Here is a 15,504-nt window from a genome sequence, read left to right as displayed (position 1 = left end):
GTCTCGGGATCGGGGTGTTACATATAAGTTATGAATACGAGACTTCAGATAAGTTCGATAATGACTCGATGGTAATTCGGCATTCGAAATCTCGATTGAACCTTAGGAATAGTTTAGGATACTAGTGACATGTCATTAGGGGATACATTGAGTTGGCTTCAAGCCATGATATTAGCATTTCGGGTGCGAGTTATACCAATTTGGCTTCGGCCCATGAATATCGGTTGATTTAGCTTTGGGCCATGATATCAGTACTTCGGATATAAGTATAGGTACTTAGTGTGCAAGACTCCCGAGTATTCGACTTCTATTTCTAATGGTTCAATGGGTAAATGAATCATGTGGTTGAGAATAAGATTGGTGCATAAACCATATTAGCTTTGAATTGAAGAAATGGTGAAGAAAGTATATGTAAAAGCCTGATTTAGGGCCTAGTTGGAACAGTGGTCTTGGGACTACAAATCTGAAGTCAGAAAATTTATTTTATTACTATTATGGAGTCATGGCATGATTATATTAGTGCATGAAAAATTTGGTGAGTCAATTTTAATGTCTGAGAGCCCGATTGCGAAAAAAGACTAAATCGCATAAAAGTCAAAAGTTGCATTTTAGTACCAAGATGTGTTAAATAGCTAGAGAACTAAAATTAGGGGCTTTTAAAGAGCAATTATACCCCTAGAAACAAGGTGGTCGGCCACAGGAAGCAAATTTAGTCAAAAGGTCCAGGTTAGGTGACTTGATGACATAATCTTGTGATAAAATAATACCTATGAGCTTAGCTATCAATTTCTTTCTTCTCCATCTCTTCTCCCTACCGAAAAAATAGAAAATATGGAGGTTTGAAAGCTGAAAATTTGCAGCAACTTATTACTCTCATAATGTAAGTGATGTTGATGATTTTCTTGATGAATTTTACATTTTTGGCATGTTTGTATCATGGGCTTTCAAATGAGAGGACTATTTTGAAAAATGGTGAAAATTCTAGGGATTTAACATGAGAGAGTTTATGTTGTTTCTTGAAATTTTATAGAAGAAAATGAATCTTAGAAAAGTTCTAATCAACTTCTGTGAAAGGTGCTAGCATGAAAACACCTAAAGGGACTACTTTGCATAAGTTGCAAAATAGGTGGTAAGTGCATGAAATAGTGAGAATTTAGGGTTTCTATAAGAGTAAAAAGGGGTCGGCTAGGCCTAGAATAAGAGGAAATTCAATAAAAATTGATTTTTGAGCATAGGGACAAAATGGTCATTTTGCCAAGGTCTAGGGGCAAAATGGTCATTTTAACTAAGATGTAAATTTTAGATTGCCTAATTATGTTTAATGACTAAATGAGTGTATTTTGCTATTATAGATCAAGATTCACTAAATCCGAACCTAGACCGGGGGAAAGCCAAGCAAATCGACTAAACCGACTAGTCGAGTACATTTTGTAATTCGAGGTAAGTTGTATGTAAATAATATAACTACATTGTTAATACATTTATTTGCATTGTCATTGAATTGATATAGCATGAATTGATAAATTGTGAATTAAGAATGCTTAGTAATAATTGAGATAGTAAAAAGACCCCGTTGAAACCCTAGGAAACAAACTGGATATTCATGCCATGACATTTGGGTAATTTGTGTGCTAGTGTAAGACCATGTCTAGGACTTGGCATCCGCATTGAGACGAGTGCCAGTGTAAGACATGTCCGGGACATGCATCGGCTACGAGACATGTCAGTGTAAGACCATGTGTGGGACATGACATCAGCATGTAAGTACAAGAGCTAGTGTAAGACCATGTCTGGGACATGGCATCGGCCTCGATGAGGGTAGCCAGTGTAAGACCATGTCTAGGACATGGCATCGACAACTTAACCCATGTTTGAGGCTTATAGAATATCTGGTAGTATTCCATAAAAGTTATAGAAGTGAGTTAGTAAGGAAAGTATAATAATGTTGTGAGTGCTACAGGTACCTATTTGGTATGCATGAGTATGAGCACAAAATAGAAAATGTGACTAGAGTTGACGGTAATGAGTAAGTCAAGCTTATGCCTATCTTTGTGCTATTAGTATGATGACTAGAGGTGAAATCGTTGTGGTATATTTATTTATATGCAACTTACTGAGCTTTATGGTTACTCTCTTTCCTTTCCCTTTTCTTTAAGTGCCGATTTATTTGCTCAAGGATCCCTTGAAGTCAGAGATATCAATCACACTATCAGCCATAATACTCGGTATAGTTGGATTTATATTTTTGATTATGACATGTATAGGGCTAGACCTTATTATTTTGTGTCTTTGAGAATTGATCAAATGTGTTGGTCTAGAATAGATTCTACTCTTTACATTGAGCCTTGAATGAGGGCTTTCATTTTGAGTCTATAAAAGATGCATTTTCACGGCTGAATGAATGTTTGTTATGCTTGTTTTGGTATTGTTTGGTATTGACATGAAAATAGGTACATTAGGGTGGCAAAGAGGCTTGGTAGATAGCCTCATATTGTCCATACGGGTAGACACATGGGCATGTGTCTAGGCCGTGTGTGACACACGGTCAGCCCCATGGGTGTGTGAGAAGGCTGTGCGTCCCTTGCACCTAGAAATTTCAAGTTAGAATGCATGGTAAGGGTCACATGGCCAGAGACATGGTCGTGTGTCTCAACTGCGTGGAGGGCACGGCCTAGTACACGAGCGTGTACCATGGTCGTGTGATGTTGACGTCAGAAACAGAATACCTAGGTTTTTGCACACAGCTGCACCACGGGCATGTTGTGGCCGTGTGAAAGGACACGGGCGTGTGTCTAGGCCGTGTGAAGTCTGCACTTGTTTTATGAAAAATTGTAAAAATTAAATTGGCCACATGGGTGCAGGACATAGGCGTGTCCCAAGCACACGGACGTGTGCCCTATACCTACATAGGCGTGTGGAACCTTAAAGTACGAAATTGTCTAAGTTTTTCTTGAGCCCCGGTTTAGTCTCGAACCACCTCGAATGTTGTTTTAGGCCTCGTAATCCCAAATAACATTTGAAATGAAATGTTTTAAATTGATCAAAATTTTATGACCCGATTTTCTATTATTGGTTGAGTTTAAGTTCGGTAGCACCTCAAGCCCTGTCCTGGCATTGGATACGGGTGAGGGTGTTATATTTAGTGGTATCAAAGCTGTAACAGCCCAATTTAGGGCCAAAACAGAATAATGGTTTTGAAACCACGAATCCGAGGTTGAAAATTTTATGACTAGGTGTTTCATTTGATGTTTAGGACTAAATTGAAATAGGTGAAAAATGTGTGTTCTAGTTCATAAAGTACTTGATTAAAATGGGGGTTTTGAGTAGAGGTCCTTAAATAGCAATTAGACCATTATACTTTATATGGACAAAAATGGGCATGAATAGGACAAAATTTTAAAGAAAGGCCTTAAGGGTATTTTTGTCATTTGGTAATTAAAAGAAATAAAATGGGAAAAATAAGCCAAAATTTTGTCCACCCATCTTCTTCCTTGGCCGAACCTTGTATGTCCACCATAGCTGGGGTTTTTCCCAAGCTTTCAAGCTCAATAGTAAGTGTATTCAAGCTCTGTTTTTAATGTTCTTTACATTTTTGAAATCCTCGTAGCTCGGTTTACCTATTTCTACCATTATTTCGAGTTAGAGTTTATGTTTAAAAATCATAATTTTGTAAAAGTTAGGGAGCAAAAATGTAATTTTTCCATAATGTGATTTTTGGATTGAAATAGATAGTATAAGTGTTAAATGAGCTAAATGTGTTGTTATAGATCAAGAAAGGCGTGGAATCAACCTCGAACGGGGGAAGGAAAAGATTTTGGACTAAATTGCAAAATTTCCATATTTTGCACCGAGGTAAGTTTGTATGTAAATAATACATTATCTTTATTTACGTTTTTATATTTCAGCATATTTTATATATTTTAGCTGATTTTGAATCATAATCGACTATTGGAAGAATGGAAATAAGTAATAGAGAGAAAAATCCCGGTTGAACCTTCGGAAAGATTGGATAATAAAAATGGTACATAGCTAGGTCACATGTATGGTGCTGAGTGCACATCATGTGTACAAGAGAGCTACGAGGTACTATATGGTAGCTAGGTCACATGTGTGATACGGGATGTATACCATGTAGACAAGAGAGCTACGGGAGAGGATAAATGTAGCTAGGTCGCATGTGTGGTTCCAAGTGAAGGACACCATGTAGACAAGAGAGCTACAAGATAAAATGACTAGGTCACATGGGTAGTACTAAGTGTTCACCATGTGTACAAGAGAGCCGAACTATATGAAATATGATGGGTGGAGCTATGTGCTGAAACCACCAAGTATCGAGGATTGATCCGAAGTGTTCAACGGGATGATTTTATGGTGACATTGTAATCATGGACCTATACTTGTGATGTATAAAATGTGGTGAAAATGAATTGTGATATGCATGTTAAAATGAGGTTAATACAAAGAAAGTGTGAAAGAGTGAATTAGCAATAAAACTGTTTTGGACAGTTGCAGTAATATGAATTTGAAAAATCACCAAAAATAGTAGGAATTTAATTAGGGGCTGAATGAGATATGAAATTAAAGCTTAATGAGTCTATTTTCATGAAAAAGAAACAGAGCAAGTAAAGGAATCCTATATTTTGAGATATTTATATTTTTGTTAGACTTGTTCAGAATGACTACGTGATCCACTGTTCTGACTTTGAAAAATCATTAAAAATTGTAAAAACATAATTAAGAAATATAGTTTATATTCCTAGATTCATTATTGAGTCTAGATTTAAAGGAAACAAATTTTATTGCTATGTGAATTTTGTACTGGGATAAAATCAATTCGTAGTGAATAGAGGTCAGATCAGTCGAGCTGTATAATAGGGGAAACTTTAACTAATAAACTATACTAATTGGCTAGACCAAAATTCTAGAAAATTTTTAATAAGAAGTAATATGAGTCTAGTTTCAGGAAAATTTTACGGATTTGAATTTTGAGTTTCGTAACTTGACTTATGATTTATTCAGTGAACATGACGCAGGAGAGATAGCTTGACCAAATTGCAGTAAATATTGAAATTAAAAATAGATATACTTGAGTTATTTTGTAAACATATTAGATTCCTTAATTATTATTTATATACTTACTTACTAAGCTATAAGCTTACTTTCTTTTCTCTCTTCTGTCTTATAGTGTCATTCAGCAAGCACAGGAGTTAGAGATCATTGAAGATTTGCTGCATTATCAGTACTTTTGGTATTAGAACTAAACATTTTGAATTATGGCATGTATAGTAGGCTTAGTTATTTTGTTACGTGTCATAATTGCCTAGGTATAAAATATTAGTTACAGTATTTGACAGATTATTTTGTACAAAGCCATTGAAATTGGCTAATATTGTTAAAGGCATATGTTATAATGATTCATGATCTAATTGGATGCCATGTTTTTGTCTCAGTTTTATTTAATGGTATGTATTATGTGACAGCCCTAATTTGACTCTAGTCGAGAAGTGGTTTCGGGACCACAAAATCGAGTCACAAGAATAATTAAATGTTATATTTTATGCCTATTATAAGTGAAAGTGTATGTGTGAAAATTTCATGCTTTGATTTTGTCTTTTAAATGTGAAATTAATTAAAAAGGACTTATGTGAAAACATTGAAATTGTGATAGGTTGAAGTGTAGTGGTCAAATATTGCATGGCTTAAAATATGGGGATTTGCATGTCAAATTCCCCATTTTAAAGTAAGTGGCCGACCATGGTGATGGTGGAATAGCCATATATGCCTTACATATTAATATTATAATGGTTAATGGGTTAGATTAATGAATAAAAAAAAAAAAAAAAGAAGGCCATACATCCTTGCCTTGTTCTTGCGAATGTTGGAGAATGAAGGGAGAAAAATGCTTTGAGGATTTCGGCAATGGAGCAAGCTCAAAATCTAAGGTAGAACAAAAGGGCTCTTTGATATTTGGCCTTGGTGATTCTAATTGGAGGTATGTTTAATTTTATTTCTTGATAATTTATGTGAAATTGAGTTAATTGCTAAGCTCCTTTCATAGCCCATGACTCAATTTTTGTTATTGGTTTGAAGTGATGCATTCGGCTATGGGTTGTAGAGTGTCTTGGTTGGTGTTTTGATGTTTTTGTGATGAGGCATGAAGATGGTTGATTTTGAGTGTTTAATAAAAAGGATTGGATGTGAGTGTGTGTGAAATAGAAAATGATGAGTCTCGGTAACTTCATGAAGAGTTCGGCTATTGTGTTTATGTGAATATATATATGCTGAATGTAGTCTTGGATAAGTAAATTTTGATGTATTAGATTGGTAACATGGTTATGCTGATTGTGAAAATGTGATAAAGGTGCCAAGAAATATTTGTAAACATGCATAGTACCGAATGTGTTCATGAATGAATAAGTTATGTGGGTTGTTTAAATGAAAGAAATGGATAAGTTAAGGTATAATTGAGTGTTCGAATATGAATTAAAGAGAGAAATGACGTAAAGGATGAGTTTGAGCTTGTAAATGATATATGTGATTTAATTGAGAATTTATAATCGACCAATGCGATCATTGTGTAATTATATATATATATTTTAATTACAATGGCGAATGTAGCATGAATAAGAATGTGAATAAATTGTAGTTATAGAGGTTGTCAATGGAAAAATGAGTTGGATGAGCTAATGCCGAATGGACTTGTGGAATTAAGTATTAAAAGATTTTTATTAATTAGTTAAGTGATATTCGCTATATGAGCAGCATGTGCACTGATGTTATATTACGGTCTAAGAGTATATATATAAGTGTGGGAGCATTCATCAATGAAGATTGGTTGTATGAAAGTAAGGTTAATGAATGTAGTAGTGCCATGTGAAGTGTGTAAATTAGATGACTTTGATAAGTGCTGTTTGTGTTTTGAGACTTATCAATGTTTTTTTTATATATGTGCCAAATGTGGTTTTAAATAATAGAGATGTGATAAGTTGAATTTGTTAATCAAGCTCAAGAGCATAAGGAGCCAATTTTGGATAAAGGGAAAGCGAAACTAGTTGATTAATCAACCCGTAATTGTTCAATGACATCCGAGGTAAGTTTTAAGTGATTAAACGTTGAGTAAATTCAATCATAATAGTACATAATGAGTTGATTTAATAAGATATGATGTGGCCATGATATGTTTTAAATTCAAATGGTAAGTTCATAAGTGTCTGGACTTGGAAATTTAAGAGCAAATTGTAATAATTTGCTTAGGACAGCAGCAGTAACGTGATTTTAGAAAATCACCATAAATTTTTGGTATGGAATTATAGGCTGAATAAAATATGTAATCAAAGCTTAATTAGTCTAGTTTATTATAAAAGAGACCGTGTAAGCAAAGAAATTTCCTATAAAGAGATATTTAAAGTTGTGTGAGACAGTGTCAGAATGACTCCGAAATCCCTTATTCTGTTTTTAGAAAATCATTATAATTTGTACAAAAATGGTTATAAGATAAAATTTATATGCTTAGACTCCTTAATGAGTCTAGTTTCAAATGAAATCAAATAGAACATATTTTGAATTCTTTACAATGAGAAATTTGATTTGTAGTGAAGAGTGGTCAGATTAGTCAAACAGTGAAACAGGGGAAACTTTAAGAAAAATCTGGTATTGATTGGCCAAATCTAAAATTCTGAAAATTTTATGGATGGAAGATATATGAGTCTATATTCAGGGAAAATTAATGGCAATTGATTTTGAGTTTTGTAGCTTCAGTTATAAATAATTTAGTGACTATTGTTCAGGAAAACAGCTTGTAGTGAATATGTGATTTTGTTGTAAACATTGATGAAACTATTTGAGTTGCTTATAAGCTATTGCTGAAATTGATGTACAAGATAAATATATATATGTGTGGTAAAGCCGAATGGCTAATATGAAATATGTATGAGATATATATATGTGATAAAGCCGAATGGCTAATGTGAAATATGTATGAGATATGTATATGTGGTAAAGCCGAATGGCTAACATGAAATATGTATGAGATATATATATGTGGTAAATCCGAATGTGTATGAGATATGTATATTTGTTAAAGCCGAATGGCTAATGTGAAATATGTAGGAGATGTGTGTATATTGTGGCAGAATGACCAAATGTGAAAGGTGTGTATTATTAGATATTTGATGAGGCAAATGAATTACAAATATGACAGTCGATGCGAATGTTGTAACATGTGATTAAATGTACATGAAACTTGGAAATAGATTCCGGGTAAGACCCGATGACTACGTGTGGAGATTATGTCCGGGTAAGACCCGATGACTACGTGTGGAGATTATGTCCGGTAAGACCCGATGACTACGTGTGGAGATTTTGTCCGGTAAGACCCGATAACTACGTGTGGGGATTATTCGAGCTAAAGGTCTCACCAAGATTTGAGTAAAGCATAAGATTATACGACTTCACAAAGAACAATTGGTAATAAATACGCTCAATGCGTTAAGTTGGTCGTATGTATTTTGAGATTATATTTAAGCTTGATTTGGATTAAATCACAAGGTCGTTATGTGATGCATATGTGAGTAAAGCAATAAGACGTTTCTATGATTATTGTGCATTTGGTCAATGTGAAAAGTTAGGTGAAAATATGTAATGGACCTATGTTTATAAGAGATCACTATCAAGTGAGAATTTATCTCGCTTATTATGTACACGTAATTGTGTATATTTGGCCAAAAGGGTAGTATACTTAGAAAGAGGTTATATGAGAATTGTAAGATCGACTTTTAATTTGGTTGGTCAGGTATGTGATAAATACTTGTACATGTTAGACCCATCAGAATTAAATCATGATTGTAAAGTGAAAAGCAAATATGAAAATGCCATATGAATATGTGAGTATTCGGTTATGGAGAAATACTATAGGATATTGGGAGATATACATTTTGATTTGTCCGATGAGGATAACTATAGATATGAAATGAAATGTTATATGTGAATCAAATAAACCAATTGGTTATATTTGAGTTTATCGGTATTAAATTGCTTAAGACTTACGAAGCTTACAAAAGCTTACTCTGCTATTATGTTTCTCTGCTTTTATAGATTGTTGATTCGCCTTTTGCTCGGGGATCGTCAAGAACTTGTCACACTATCACTATCCACCGTTTGGTACCGCTATGTTTTGGATTATCTTATGGCATGTATAGAATAGACTAGTAGTGGGAGGATATTTTGGTTAATGTATATAAGCCATGCGAATATGACATCTTTTGAATGTTTACTTTTATAAGTTTTTAAATTTTATCCCTGGTTGTGTCTAGCAATTATCCAATTGAATGATCTTTACTCCAAGAAAATGTTCAAAATTTTACTGATCTGGCATGAGTTACAAGTCCGGTAATGCCCCTTACCTATTCCGGCGACGGTTACGGGATAGGGGTGTTACATATTATGATCTGGTAATACCTCGTACCCTGTTCCGGTGTCGGATATGGGTAAGGGGTGTTACAAAAGCTATGGTTTAGTCGGTTCTAGGACTAACCCAGCTAGAGCATGAGTCTAGCTATACATGCCATAAATATATTGATAGTGTAAAGATTTCTGACGATTATAAATTATGTTTTTCTTATATAGTAAATGGATCCTGATAGAACCACAACGGATGACGTGGAAAGTAATGCGCCAGCTCCCGCTGAGGGGACTGCTCTAGTAGAGAGCAAGCCCGTGAGTATGGGCCAAGGCGGAGGGACTAGAAAAGCCTACCTCCGAATGATGGATGCTTGGTATTCAGAGTTTGTTTGTGCGAACCCGAACACTCCACCTCCCCCAGCTCCTCCGATTCCTCAGTATGCCCCGGTAGCTCCGTAAGGTGTGGATATGTTTAGAAGAGAGAAGCCTCTGGTTGACAAGATCCAAAAACAAGGGGCTGAGTATTCCGGGCTAACTTAGATGATGACTCGGAGAAGGTAGAGTTTTGGTTAGAAAATACCAAAAAGGCGTTTGATGAATTATCATGCACACCTGAGGAGTGCGTGAAGTATGCAATGTCACTCCTACGGGATTCAACTTATCAGTGGTGGAATACTCTCATGTCTGTGGTACCAAGAGAAAGAGTAACTTGGGAATTTTTCCAAGAAGAGTTCAGAAAGAAGTACATTAGCCAGAGGTTCATGGACTAGAAAATGAAGGAATTTTTAGAGTTGAAATAGGGTAATAAGACTGTGACGGAATATAAGCGTGAGTTTGTGAAACTCAGCAAGTATGCACGAGAATGCGTATCCACTGAAGCTACCATGTGTAAGAGGTTTGAGGATGGCCTCAATGAAGATATCTGAGTGTTTGTGGGCATCCTGGAATTAAGAGAATTTGTGGTGCTCGTTGAGAGAGCGTGTAAAGCAGAAGAGCTGGTAAAGAGAGGAGGAAAGCGACCATTGAGTCCCGAGATTTAAAGAAAAGACAGATGGGGAAAGCACATCAGTCCCTATCCAAAAGATCAAAAGAATTTACTACCTGATCGAATGCTTCAGTAGGGTATTCGAGGAGAAACAAGAATCGACAGAATATGGCATCTAATGCCTAGACTACTTTAGTTGCTAGTGTTGGTAGCACTCAGCCAAGTAGGCAAGAGTGTCCATAATGTGGGAGACGTCACTTAGGCGAATGCCGAGTAAACGAGAGGGGTTGTTTCAAGTGTGCGTCACTTGACCACTTTATCTGTGATTGTCCTGAGATGGACGAGAGAGGAAGAAAACAAGATATGAAAGCAAGTAGTGCTCCCTTGAAGAGTAGGCCACAAAAGAACCCCGGTAGTGGGACTAGTGGTAGAGGCGTGTCAAGAGATGCCACGGCGAGGTCTGAAGGCAGAGCGCCAGTGAGGACCTATGTTATATGTACCCGGGAGGAGGCAGAGTCTCTCGATGTGATCACGGGTACCTTTTCTATCTATGATATAACTGTTGTTGCTTTAATTGACCTGGGATCTACCCATTTTTACATTTATATGGAATTAATACCTCGTATGAATATGATAGTAGAGTCCACCGAGTTTGTTATAAAAGTGTCTAACCCGTTAGGCAAACATGTTTTAGTGGACCAAGTATGTAAAAATTGTCCTTTGAAAATTAGAGGCCATTGTTTTCCGGTCAATTTGAGGCTGTTTCCATTTAAGGAGTTTGATGTAATCCTCAAGATGGATTGGTTGGCCTCTTATGGTGTTGTAGTAGATTGTGGACGAAAAGTAATAGAGTTGAGATGTGAAGATGGGAATGTTCTTCGAGTTGGACCAGGTGAGTCAGAAAATCTGCCTGTAGTAATATCGTCATTGACTGCTGAGAAATATTTGAAAAAGAAGTATGAGACTTATTTAGCTTTTGTGCTGAATACTCAAGAGATAGAGTTAAGGATTGAATCAGTACCGGTAGTCTACGAGTTCACGGAGGTGTTTCTGGAGGAATTACCTGGATTACCTCCAGTGAGAGAGGTCAGGTTTGAAATTGAATTGGTTCCTGGTACGACACCTATCTCGATCACTCCGTATAGGATGGCTCCAACAGAGCTAAAAGAGTTAAAAGTAAAGTTGCAAGATTTGATAGACAAGGGCTTTGCGAGACCGAGCTTTTCTCCGTGGGGTGCTCCGGTACTCTTTGTGAAGAAGAAAAATGGGTCGATGAGATTATGCATTGACTATAGGCAACTCAACAAAGTGACAGTGAAGAACAAATATCCTTTACCAAGGATCAACGATTTGTTTGATCAGCTGAAGGGAGCTACCATGTTTTCTAAGATCGATATGAGGTCTGGTTATTATCAGTTAACAGTTAAAGAGCGAGATGTACCGAAGACTGCGTTTCGGACAAGATATGGGCATTATGAGCTTCTTGTCATGGCCTTTGGTTTGACTAATGCCCCAGCGGTATTTATGGATTTGATGAATCGTATATTTAGGCCATATCTAGATAAGTTTGTTGTCATCTTTATCGATGACATACTGATCTATTTGTGCGATGAGAGAGAGCATGTAGAGCATCTGAGGGTTGTGCTGCAAACCTTGAGAGACAAACGATTATATGCCAAGTTCAGCAAGAGTGAATTTTGGCTTAAAGAGGTCGGGTTTCTAAGACATATTGTGTCGGGTGACAGAATCTGAGTTGATCCAAATAAGATCTCTGCTATTGTGGAGTGGAAACTGCCGAGGAATGTAACAGAGGTTCTAAGCTTTTTAGGTTTGGCCAGATACTACAGACGGTTTGTAAATGGATTTTCTATGATAGCTACCCAGATGACTAGGCTACTGCAAAAAGACGTCAAGTTTGAATGGACAGAAAAGTGTCAGCAAAGTTTTGAGAGATTAAAGACATTGTTAATGGAAGCCCCAGTGTTAGTGCAACTAGAGTCGGGCAAGGAATTTATGATTTTTAACGACGCCTCCTTAAATGGTTTGGGGTGTGTGCTTATGCAAGAAGGCAAGGTTATATCCTATGCCTCGAGACAGCTAAAACCACACGAGAGAAATTATCCAACCCATGATTTGGAACTAGTAGTTATTGTACTCGCGCTGAAGATTTGGAGACACCATTTGTATGGAGAGAAATATCGGGTATTCACCGACCATAAGAGCTTAAAGTACTTGATGACTCAAAAGGAGTTGAATTTGAGACAACGCTGATGGTTAGAGCTATTAAAGGATTACAAATTGATTATTGACTATCATCCGGGAAAGGCGAATGTAGTCGCTGACACCTTGAGTAGGAAGTCGTTGTTTGCCTTGAGAGCCTTGAACACTTAGTTGACTATATCTAATGATGGTTCGATCCTAGCAGAGTTGAGAGCCAGATCGACTTTTCTTCATGAAATTCGAGAAGCTTAGAAAGGTGATGAGAAGTTGCAAGCCAGGAGAAATCAGTGTGAGTCAGAAATTGAATTGGATTTTCATATCGGTACCGATGGATGCATAATGTTCAAAGACAGATTTTGTGTACCCAAGGAAAATGAACTTATTCAGAAGATTTTGAGAGAGGAACATGGTGGTTGTTTATCTGTTCACCCGGGTGGTGCGAAAATGTACAACGACCTTAAAAAAATGTATGAAAAGAGACATATCAGAGTTTGTTTCTAGGTGCCTAGTGTGTCAGCAAGTAAAGGCTAAACTTCAAGTACCTTTGGGTCTACTTCAACCTATTATGGTTCTCGAGTGGAAATGGGATCGTATCACTATGGATTTTGTGACCAGTTTGCCAGTAAGCTCGAAAAAGAAAGATGTAATATGGGTTATTATTGACAGACTAACTAAGTCGGCAAATTTCGTACCAGTGCGTACCGATTACTCCCTCGAGAAATTAGTAGATTTATATATTTTTGAGATCGTAAGGCTTCATGGAGTGCCATTGTCGATTGTGTCAGATAGAGATCCGAGGTTTACCTTGAGGTTTTGGAAAAAGTTACAAGAGGCTTCAGGAACCAAGTTGAGTTTCAGCACGGCATTTCATCCGCAAATTGATGGACAGTCAGAAAGAGTGATACAGATCTTAGAGGACATGTTGAGATGTTGAGTTCTCGAATTTCAAGGAAGTTGGGAAAAATACTTGCCATTGGTTGAATTCACCTATAAGAATAGCTATCAGTCAAGTCTAAAAATGGCGCCTTATGTACGAGCGAAAGTGTCGAATGCCCTTATACTGGACTGAGTTAAGAGAGAATCAGTTTCACGGGGTCGATTTGGTCAAAGAGGCGGAGGAGAAAGTTAAAGTGATTCGTGACTGCCTGAAAGTCCCCTTGGATAGACAAAAATCCTACGCGGATTTGAGAAGAAAGGAAATTAAGTTTGAAGTCGGTGATAAAGTATTTTTAAAAGTTTCCCCGTAGAGGAAAGTCCTCAGGTTTGGTAAAAGGGGCAAGATGGGTCCTCATTTCATAGGACCTTATGAGGTTATCGGAAAATAGGGCCTGTTGCCTACTGTTTAAATTTGCCACCAGAGTTAGAAAAGATTCACGATGTGTTTCATATGTCCATGTTATACCGATACAGATCAGACCCTTCGCATGTAATTGTGCCAACTGAAGTGAAGATTCTTTAGGATATGACTTGTGGTGAGGAGCCAGTCAAGATCTTAGCTCAAGAGGTCAAACAGTTAAGAAATAAGAATATATCACTTGTGAAGGTTTTGTGGCATAGACATGGAGTTGAGGAAGCCAAATGGGAACCCGAGGAGTCTCTGAGAGAGCAGTATCCGAACTTATTCACCGGTAAAATTTTCGGGGACAAAAATCTCTAAAGGAGGAGAAATGTAATAGCCTGATTTAGGGACTAGTCAAAATAGTGGTCTCAAGACCACAAATCCTAAGTTAGAAAATTTATTTTATTACTATTATGGAGTCATGACATGATTATATTAGTGCATGAAAAATTTGGTGAGTCAATTTTGATGTTTGAGAGCCCGATTGAGAAAAAAGACTAAATCGCATAAAAGGAAAAAGTTTCATTTAGTACCAAGATGTGTTAAATAGCCAGAGAACTAAAATTAGGGGCTTTTAAAGAGCAATTAGACCCCTAGAAACAAGGTGGCCGGCCATAGGAAGCAAATTTAGTCAAAAGGTCAATGTTATGTGACTTGATGACAAAATCTTATGATAAAATAATACCTATGAGCTTAGCTATCAATTTCTTTCTTCTCCATCTCTTCTCCCCACCGAAAATATCAGCAAATATGAAGGTTTGAAAGCTGAAAATTTGCAGCAACTTATTACTGTCATAATGTAAGTGAACTTGATGATTTTCTTAATAATTTTTACATTTTTGGCATGTTTGTATCATGGGCTTTCAATTGAGAGGACTATTTTGAAAAATGGTGAAAAGTCTAGGGATTTATAATGAGAGAGTTTATGTTGTTTCTTGGAATTTTATGGAAGAAAATGAATTTGAGAAAAGTTCTAAACAACTTTTGTGACAGGCGTTAGCATGAAAACACCAAAAGGGACTACTTTGTATAAGTTGCAAAGGAGGTGGTAAGTGCATGAAATAGTGAGAATTTGGGGTTGCTATGAGAGTAAAAAGGGGTCGGCTAGGCCTAGAATAAGAGGAAATTTGATAAAAATCAATTTTCGAGCATAGGGGCAAAATGGTCATTTTGCCAAGGTTTAGGGGCAAAATGGTCATTTTAACTAAGATGTAAATTTTAGATTGCCTAATTGTGTTTAATGACTAAATGAGTGCATTTTTCTATTACAGATCAAGATTCACTGAATCTGAACCTAGACTGGAGGAAAGCCAAGCAAATCGACTAAACCGACTTGTCGAGTACATTTTGTAATCTAAGGTAAGTTGTATGTAAATAATATAACTACTTTTTTAATACATTTATTTGCATTGTCATTGAATTTATATAGCATGAATTGCTAAATTGTGAATTGAGAATGCTTAGTAATAATTGAGATAGTAAAAAGACCCCGTTGAAACCCTAGGAAACAAACCAGATATTCATGCCATGACATTTGGGTAATTTGTGTACTAGTGTAAGA

Source organism: Gossypium arboreum, chromosome 4 (assembly GCF_025698485.1).
Source record: "Gossypium arboreum isolate Shixiya-1 chromosome 4, ASM2569848v2, whole genome shotgun sequence".
In the NCBI taxonomy this organism is placed as follows: domain Eukaryota; kingdom Viridiplantae; phylum Streptophyta; class Magnoliopsida; order Malvales; family Malvaceae; genus Gossypium; species Gossypium arboreum.
The sequence above is the reverse complement of the archived record's forward strand: the minus strand, read 5'-3'. Positions refer to the sequence as shown.